Consider the following 10,586-nt stretch of genomic DNA (forward strand, 5'->3'; position numbering starts at 1 on the left):
TCCCTTTGGGACAGGGCACAAGACAAGGATGCTCGTTGTCCCCCCTGCTCTACTTGTTGGGGGTGGAGCCTCTGGCAGAGTTGATAAGGAGCCATCCAAGTATTATGGGTGTTTCTGCAGGCGACCTGCAGCACAAGATTTCGCTCTACGCGGATTATGTCTTGCTCTACATATCCAACCCTGAGAAATCCCTCCCTCCCATTTTAGACACAATTGCTCAGTATGGCAAGAATCAATGGGCAATGGCGGCAGGGTAGTCTAGTGGTTAGATAGAGCGTTGGGCTAGTAACCGAAAGGTTGCAAGTTCGAATCCCTGAGCTGACAAGGTACAAATCTGTCGTTCTGCCCCTGAACAAGGCAGGTAACCCACTGTTCCTAGGCTGTCATTGAAAATAAGAATTTGTTCTTAACTGACTTGCCTAGTTAAATAAAGGTAAAATAAAAATGACAAGTTTTCAGGATATAAGATACATTTTTACAAATCCACTGTTTGCCCTCTCAATCTTACACTCACCAGCTCTATGAAGACACGATGTCCGTTCCAATGGAAGACACATGGATTTCAATACCTTGGGATCTTCGTAACACCAGATCTGAATAGCCTTTTCAAGGAAAATTATCTTCCACTCCTGGATCGACTCAAGAACAATCTCCAAACCTGGGTCTCCCTCCCAATTAGCTTAGTAGAAAGAATTAATGTTTTCCGTATGAACATCCTCCCTAGATTGAACTATTTATTTCAGATGCTCCCATACTATCTCCCAATTTCTTTTTTCAAAACAACCAACCAAAGCATCACCAAATTTATATGGGGCAATAAAAAAACCTAGGATCATGTTCTCCACTCTATCGAAACCTGAATCTAAGGGTGGTCTTGCCCTTCCCTCCCTTCAATTGTACTACTGGTCTGCCCAAATCTGCAACATGCTAACATGGATCACAAACAGACAAGAGTCAACGTGGATTCAGATAGAAGCCCAATCCTGTGGTTCATTGCCCCTAAGCTCAATTATATTCATTAATAACTTTAGTGAAGTGGGAAACATAGCCAAAACCTTTGTGATTTACAGCACCCTACTAGCGTGGAGGGACTGTAAGAAATACCTGGGTATTTCAAATCAAATCAAATTTTATTTGTCACATACACATGGTTAGCAGATGTTAATGCGAGTGAAGCGAAATGCTTGTGCTTCTAGTTCCGACAATGCAGTAATAATGCAGTTATTACTGCATTGTCGGTAATCTAACCTAACAATCTAACCTAACAATTCCCATTAGTAAAGTTGCTGGAGTAATCTAACCTAACAATTCCACAACTACTACCTTACACACACAAGTGTAAAGGGATAAAGAATATGTACATAAAGATATATGAATGAGTGATGGTACAGAACGGCATAGGCAAGATGCAGTAGATGGTATAAAGTACAGTATATACATATGAGATGAGTAATCTAGGGTATATAAACATAAAGTGGCATAGTTTAAAGTGGCTAGTGATACATGTATTACATAAAGATGGCAAGATGCAGTAGATGATATAGAGTACAGTATATACATATACATATGAGATGAGTAATGTAGGGTATGTAAACATTATGTTAAGTGGCATTGTTTAAAGTGGCTAGTGATACATTTTTACATACATTTCCATCAATTCCCATTAGTAAAGTGGCTGGAGTTGAGTCAGTATGTTGGCAGCGGCCGCTAAATGTTAGTGGTGGCTGTTTAACAGTCTGATGGCCTTGAGATAGAAGCTGTTTTTCAGTCTCTCGGTCCCTGCTTTGATGCACCTGTACTGACCTCGCCTTCTGGATGATAGCGGGTGAACAGGCAGTGGCTCGGGTGGTTGTTGTCCTTGATGATCTTTATGGCGCTCCTGTGACATCGGGTGGTGTGGGTGTCCTGGAGGGCAGGTAGTTTGCCCCCGGTGATGCGTTGTGCAGACCTCACTACCCTCTGGAGAGCCTTACGGTTGTGGGCGGAGCAGTTGCCGTACCAGGCGGTGATACAGCCCGACAGGATGCTCTCGATTGTGCATCTGTAAAGGTTTGTGAGTGTTTTTGGTGACATGCCAAATTTCTTCAGCCTCCTGAGGTTGAAGAGGCGCTGCTGCGCCTTCTTCACCATGCTGTCTGTGTAGGTGGTCCATTTCAGTTTGTCTGTGATGTGTACGCCGAGGAACTTAAAACTTACTACCCTCTCCACTACTGTCCCGTCGATGTGGATAGGGGGGTGCCCCTGTTTCCTGAAGTCCACAATCATCTCCTTTGTTTTGTTGACGTTGAGTGTGCGGTTATTTTCCTGACACCACACTCCAAGGGCCCTCACCTCCTCCCTGTAGGCCGTCTCGTCGTTGTTGGTAATCAAGCTTACCACTGTAGTGTCGTCCGCAAACTTGATGATTGAGTTGAAGGCGTGCATGGCCACGCAGTCGTGGGTGAACAGGGAGTACAGGAGAGGGCTCAGAACGCACCCTTGTGGGGCCCCAGTGTTGAGGATCAGCGGGGTGGAGATGTTGTTACCTACCCTCACCACCTGGGGGCGGCCCGTCAGGAAGTCCAGTACCCAGTTGCACAGGGCGGGGTCGAGACCCAGGGTCTCGAGCTTGATGATGAGTTTGGAGGGTACTATGGTGTTAAATGCTGAGCTGTAGTCGATGAACAGCATTCTCACATAGGTATTCCTCTTGTCCAGATGGGTTAGGGCAGTGTGCAGTGTGGTTGCGATTGCGTCGTCTGTGAACCTATTGGGTCGGTAAGCAAATTGGAGTGGGTCTAGGGTGTCAGGTAGGGTGGAGGTGATATGGTCCTTGACTAGTCTCTCAAAGCACTTCATGATGACGGAAGTGAGTGCTACGGGGCGGTAGTCGTTTAGTTCAGTTACCTTAGCTTTCTTGGGAACAGGAACAATGGTGGCCCTCTTGAAGCATGTGGGAACAGCAGACTGGAATAAGGATTGATTGAATATGTCTGTAAACACACCAGCCAGCTGGTCTGCGCATGCTCTGAGGCTGGGAATGCTGTCTGGGCCTGCAGCCTTGTGAGGGTTAACATGTTTAAATGTTTTACTCATCCTCGGCTGCAGTGAAGGAGAGCCCGCAGGTTTTGGTAGCGGGCGTGTCACTGGGGCAATGTATTGTCCTCAAAGCGAGCAAAAAAGTTATGTAGTTTGTCTGGGAGCAAGACATTCTGGTCCGCGACCGGGCTGGTTTTCTTTTTGTAATCCGTGATTGACTGTAGACCCTGCCACATACCTCTTGTGTCTGAGCCGTTGAATTGCGACTCTACTTTATCTCTATACTGGCACTTAGCTTGTTTGATTGCCTTGCGGAGGGAATAGCTACACTGTTTGTATTCGGTCATGTTTCCGGTCACCTTGCCCTGGTTAAAAGCAGTGGTTCGAGCTTTCAGTTTCGAGCGAATGGTTTCTGGTTCTGGTTTCCTCCCAAACATGTTCTCACTCGCCTATAGTATGCAACCCAGACTTGCCCTGAGTGATGCCAACTTTAATCTTTGGCATACTCTAGGAATCAGGACCTTTTCAGACCTATTTAATCAGAAAACTACTACACTGAAATCCTTTCAAGTGAATTCAATGTGTCAAGATCCCTTTTTTTTTTTTTATATATCTTCAAATTAGACATGTCATTTCCTTATTTACTTCCAAGAGGAGGTTTAGAGCTCAGCTGAATGAAGTTGAAACCCTTCTTGCTACAGCACAATCCATTAAAGGTAAAATCTCCTACATCTATAGACTCCTTTCTGAGAAAGGAGGCTCCTCCTCTACTCTGATCTGGGAAAAGGACCTTGGCCTGACTATCAGTGATGAGTTATGGGCGGAGGTCTGCGACAGAGTATACTGCTCCTCTACTAATGTAAAAATGAAAGAATCTAATTACACATTTGTGTACACATTTTATTACACTCCAATGAGACTCCATAGAATGAAAACAGACATTTCTCCTAAACATTTCTCTGAAAGTGGAACCTATATGCACATATTTTGGAGCTGTAGAGAGATCTATACATACTGCTGCACAGAAAATACTAGATGTACAGTTTGATATGACCCTGTGTATCCTACTTTGTTAGGACTTTGTTCTTGATCCTGACAGAGAAAATGTGTTTATGACTATTACATACTTTGCTAAGAAATGTATTCTTCTATTGTGGGCCTCTAATATTTCTCCTACATTTAAAATGTGGATTGACCAGATTGTTGACTTTCTCCCTCTTGAAAAGCTCACTTATGACCTCCGCAAGAGACAGACCAAGTTTGATAGACTCTGGTCTCCACTCCTCAACAATATTTCAAATTGGACAGAGTGAATGGGGTGATTAGGGAGATGAGCAGATGCATGTTGTGTAAGGTGCTGTAAAATCTAAAAATGGATTATTTGCTCGTCGTCTCAGCTAAGGCTGGAAATAGCTAATAAGAACCTTGATAGTGCTGCTGCAAGTTTTTATATAATTTTTTTATTTTTATTATTTGTCATTTTTATTATTATTGTTAGTTATTTTTGTATTTTTTTAAAATGTCTGTCACATCTGTGAATGTGGAATGTGTTTTGTTGGTTGATTGAAAAACAAGAAAGCTTAATAAAACTTTAAATTTAAAAAAGAAAACAAACTATAATGATGTTAAACAACATTCTACAGGTTGAATGATTAGTGTTTCCAGCTGATCCCATTCCTCACATGAACCCCATGTAAAGCGATGTGTTCGACAGTACATCTCTTCTTGTTTGTCTTCCTGCCTGCAGATTATGTCTTGGTGAAATGGGAATTCTAAGGCTGGCTCCCTGAGCCTGAGCTGGTGTGGCTGGACAGTAAAATAGTCAATCTCAAATGTGAAAACTGTTCAAGGGTGTGTAGACTTTCACTAGGCACTGTATACCCATTGATTCTTGAAGAAAACAAGCACACATTAACTGGTAAAAATGAAGTTGTCATTGAGATGTTTATTTTGATAAGTAAATTCATACTATTGTATCCTTCCACTAAACCTGGTTGTAGTTCTATCAGTTAGGTTGCTAGAGAAGCAGACTTGTTGTTCATTCTATTTGTTTGATTGCAATGCAGGCTGGCAATGTTCTTGTTAGGGTTGCACAGTTTGGGGAATATTCAGGTGGAAACTTTCCGTCGGAATTAACGGGAACATATGGGAAATTTATATTAATACCATTTAAATGTAGATGTTTTTTTGCATTGGATATATTTACCATATATGGAGACAGAAACAAACCTTTTACCTTATCATAAGTAGACGTAATTGCAAATTATTAAATCCTTCCAATAGAAATAAAAATGTAGTTACGAATTAAGCTTTAATTAAATGAGCTGACTTCACATTGGATGATGTCGCTGAACAACAAAAGAAAGGGAATATTGAATAATCCCCAATGATCCATCACATCTCCCAAAAATATTTTCAATATACATCTGTAAAATGATAGTCTAGAAACTAAAGCTTTGGTTGTCTTCCTCTCAAGCTTCCATGTCTTCTCCCTGGACCTCCTCAATGTTCAGCTCTTGAACATCAGACTCTGAGCCCTCATTTTCACTTGATGAGGATGTCTCGTTGTCAGGCTCAAAAAGCCTCAAATTTGTACCTTGTATTGGTCAGCCTGTTGCGTGCTTTGGTGTGTGTGTTCCCAAACAAGGACCAGTTGCGCTCTGAGGCAGCTGACGTTGTTGGGATTTGGAGGATGATGGAGGCAACAGGAGAAAGAGCCTCAGATCCACAAAGTCCCTTCCACCAGGTGGCTAATGAGATATGTTGGCACGACTGCCATATTGCATCTCCATCCCAAAGCCCTTGCTTGGAAGTGTACTTCGCCAGACTGCCAAGAACCTTGCCCTCATCCAGGCCAAGGTGGCGAGACACGGTAGTGATGACACCATAGGCCTTGGTGATCTCTGCACCAGACAGGATGCTCTTGCCAGCATACTTGGGTCCAACATTTACGCTGCGGTGTGTATGGGCTTCAGGCAGAAGTCTTCATGCTTTTTGATGCATTTCAGAACTGCTTGGAGCAACAGTGAAGTGGGCAGGGCAGTACATATTTCTTCTCTTACATCTGCAAGCAGAGTCTGAACATCAGACAGGATGGCAATGTCTCCCTCAATCCGTGCAATGGCTACTGCTATAGGTTTCAGGAGTTTCAGGCTGCTTACCACTGTGGTAAACCGTGGGGTGCTGGGTTGAGCGTGCAGAGATTAATACAGACACCGGGAGGTTTTAGTCAGCAAACACAACTTTACTTGGCCATAAAATACACATTACAAAGAAAATCCCGTAGGTTTTACTTGGTCCTTCTTCTCAGCATTAGCTCTGTGTCATTCTCACCTGGTTCTCTCCCGAGGTGTGCCACAGTGCTCCTTTTATGTGGCCTCCACGGCTGGTTGGCACTTTCCCCTAATTACCTCCACTTGGAGCCATCCGTGTCGGGGTGCCCAGCTCATGTACTCCCAGTAGAGGGAGCCAACGTTGCAGTACGTACCTCCCCTCTATTACCACCCCCCAGGGAAGACCTCCCGGGCGGGATACCACACCACTCTCTCCCAAAATACATCATCCAGGATGATCCTCTTGATGGGGCTGTTCATATCGGCACTGTGATATGGCCATTTATTGGAGAGACTCCTTCCCCTCCAGGAGGCTGTCAAACGTGATGACAACACCACCCCAACAGGTGTTGCTGGGCCGCTTAAATGTGGTGCTCTTATTCTTCTCACTTTGCTTGGTGAGGTAGATTGCTGCTATAACCTGATGACCCTTCACATACCTAACCATTTCCTTGGCTCTCTTGTAGAGTGTATCTATTGTTGTCAGTGCCATGATGTCCTTGAGGAGCAGATTCAATGCATGAGCAGCACAGCCAATGGGTGTGATATGAGGGTAGGACTCCTCCACTTTCGACCAAGCAGCCTTCATGTTCGCAGCATTGTCTGTCACCAGTGCATATACCTTCTGTGTTCCAAGGTCATTGATGACTGCCTTCAGCTCATCTGCAATGTAGAGACCGGTGTGTCTGTTGTCCCTTGTGTCTGTGCTCTTGTAGAATACTGGTTGAGGGGTGGAGATGATGTAGTTAATTATTCCTTGCCCACAAACATTCAACCACCCATCAGAGATGATTGCAATACAGTCTGCTTTCTCTATCATTTGCTTGACCTTCACTAGAACTCTGTTGAACTCTGCATCCAGCAAATGAGTAGATAAAGCATGTCTGGTTGGAGGGGTGTATGCTGGGCAAAGAACATTCAGAAATCTCTTCCAATACACATTGCCTGTGAGCATCCGAGGTTGAACCAGTTGCACACACAGCTCGAGCAAGACATTCATCAGCATTTCTCTGACTACGTTCCTCCATTGAGCCAAAAAAAAACTGATTCCAAGAGGACCATGAGCTGTTGCTATCGATAAGTTGTCTGATTCATAATTTTCACCTCAAAATAGAAGTAGAGGGACTTTTGTCAGAGGTTGCTTGTTGTGAGCGCTGAGGGACTCTTATGCACTTGGCCAGATGATTCTGCATCTTTGTTGCATTCTTCACATATGATTTGGAACAGTATTTGCAAATGTACACAGCTTTTCCTTCTACATTTGCTGCAGTGAAATGTCTCCACACATCAGTAAAGATTCTAAAAACCCAAATACAATTCAATGTATAGATAAATAGTTAAGCAGTTAGATTAAACAACTCCTTTGTAAGATACATGTTTTAAAATGAAACATGTATGGAAACAGGTGAATTAACACTCCTGGGTTAACAGGCTCAAGCAAGCTAAAATCCACATGGTAGCAAAAACAAACTAACAGAAATTGTTAACAAGTTAGAAATGATTTCAACACACTTTGCTGTAGACTACTATTTAACAAAAAATAATGCATGTCATATAAAATATGTTCACCCCACCCAGTATTGTAATCAAAACTTACCAGAAAGCATGTAGTCCTTGGCTCAGACAGTGTAGTAGTGTGGGCTCAATAGCATCTCATTAGTGTACAAGATCTTGAGAATCAGCTGTACATGTGATGGAAGAGTGCACTGCACATGTGATGGAAGAATGCACTGTGCATGCAGAGGGTTGCAATTCCATTGAATTGGGGATAGTTTAACCAAAATATGCCACAAGACCTAGTATTGCCTTATGTGTATCCCACAAAAAAAGGTTCACTGTTATAAGCTAACTTTTTTGGTGAATTTATGCAAAATTACCCAAATTTCCAGGCTTAACTTCACATGGAAAAGTAGAATCGAGAGGATTTGGGCCATTGCTGGGACGATTATGGCCCTAAAATGGCAGCTTTGGCTCAGTTCAGGCTGCCTGATCAGGGCCAAAGGACTCGGGCCTAGTCTATACTCTCATTCATTTCGGATTTGGGTCGGATCAGGCTGCCAGACCTGGGCCAGCAGTTTTAGATCTGGCATGCTAGAAACAGGCCAGATGTGGGCCAGACGTTTGTGCTACATGGGTAGAGATGACATGCAGGATTTTGCAGGGATTTGTAGTCTTGCACGATATCTACTTTTCGAAAATGAGAGTAAATAAAGCCGAATACAGGAATAAAAGTAATTTTGACCGAGAGAGATTTGCACGGTTATCAAAACGTCACGCCTACATAAACACAGATCTTGTTTGAAGTGGTTCTAAAATCCCCTATGGGAAAAATTAATGGTGAAAAAAACATTTGAACCATTTCTGTGTTTGACTACTGGGTTTTATGGGTATTATGACTCATCCACTGTGGGCTGAATTCAATTGACGGTACAAACTTTAATTGAGGAAACATCTTTTTTTGCACTCCCTCACCTACAAAAAAATTGCACTAAACCACTCACTGGCAGTCTGTATGGATACTTTTACCCCCACCCACAATGTACCTTTTGGGGATTTTTTTGTTTTCATCCCGCTCAGTAGGTGGCGGCAATACACCTTTTTGGGTGTAGTCTACCAATGGCAGCTTTGGAAGAAGAAAAAGGCAAGCAAAGATGACATTTAACCTGATTTATAATGTACTACAAACCCATGGCAAGATTAGACAGATGGGTATACAGATAAGATTTGTGGAGGAGAAGGTGGGGGAGAACGAGGCAGTTGTTGTAGGGTTCTAGGGGTAAAGAGCCCCTGCCTCCCCTCTAATTCACATTAAGACCACAAGATGTCATCAAATTATTTTCCCAATAGTGAGGCTGAGATCATGAGGGAGAACGACCCAGCTAGCACAGTGGATCTAGGCCGATTCCGGCTGAGAGTCGGGGCACTCGGCTGAGAGTCAGACTCGGCCGACGTCATGTGACCCGAGTCTGGGCCGCCTTCGGGAGTATTACTTATGGCTAGGATGTGAGGATTGAGCTCGGGCCAATTCCGGTGTGAGTTATCCGGCCCAAATGTATTACTTGGGGCTCGGGCTGATTCCGGTGTGAGTTATCCAGCCCAAATGTATTACTTGGGGCTCGGGCCGATTCTGGTGTGAGTTATCTGGCCCAAATGTATTACTTGGGGCTCGGGACGATTCTGTTGTGAGTTATCTGGTCCAAATGTATTACTTGGGGCTCGGGCTGATTCCGTTGTGAGTTATCTGGCCCAAATGTATTACTTGGGGCTCGGGCTGATTGTGTCTAATCTCTGGCAGATGATTACACGGGATGCTTTATACAATAAACATTCAATTATTTATTTATTTCCCCATATTTTCTCATTGTTTTTGTGATATTTTTTTAATTTAAGAGTCCTGTTTAAGTAGTATTTTAGCATTTTGATACTTTGTGCATATTGATAAGCATTACAAATTGGGCCTCCCGAGTGGCGCAGTGGTCTTAGACACTGAGTCACACTGCAAACTGAGTTGCAAACTGAGTTGCTACAGATGCTGTGCCAGCCGTGACCAGGAGATCCATGAGGCGACGCACAATTGTCCGGGTTAGGGGAGAGCTTGGCCGGGCAGGATGTCCTTGTCCCATCGCGCTGCCGGCGCGGCTCCTGTGGTGGGCCAGGCACACAGTCACAAAGGCTGCATTCCAAACACTTGAAAGACACACCTTCAGCCCTCAAATTAAGTGGACACTTCTAATGACGTATCATGACATCTGATGAGTTGACACTTGCAGGGCAAGGGGTGAGGGAGGAAGGAATTCATTTTAAATGGACTGCCCTTGCCAGGAAATTCGTCACTCGTTCATCTCGCTACGATTGTGTTTTCAGCCACCGGGTGGTTTATGTGCGCTACAGTCAATCATGATTGCATGTTTACTTATATTAACTGTATAATTATTCATATACACATACTGTATGATAGGTAGCAAATTAATTAGCTAACTAACATTAGCCTGCCTAGCTACTTCTGAAGAAGGAAAATGTTTTATTTCTACAATTTCTAAAAGCTAATCAAACAAAAACATCATTACCTTTATGAGATGTGTCTGTGCATTAGTAGCACAATTTCTAACTTATTTACATTCGTTTTTACTTGCACTTGTTTGTTGACTCCAATGACTGAAACGAACTGCAAAAATCACTGAAGCTGGAGACTCATATCTCCCTCACTAACTTTAAGCACCAGCTGTCAGAGCAGCC

This window comes from Salvelinus fontinalis, chromosome 8, assembly GCF_029448725.1.
Source record: "Salvelinus fontinalis isolate EN_2023a chromosome 8, ASM2944872v1, whole genome shotgun sequence".
NCBI classification, from domain to species: domain Eukaryota; kingdom Metazoa; phylum Chordata; class Actinopteri; order Salmoniformes; family Salmonidae; genus Salvelinus; species Salvelinus fontinalis.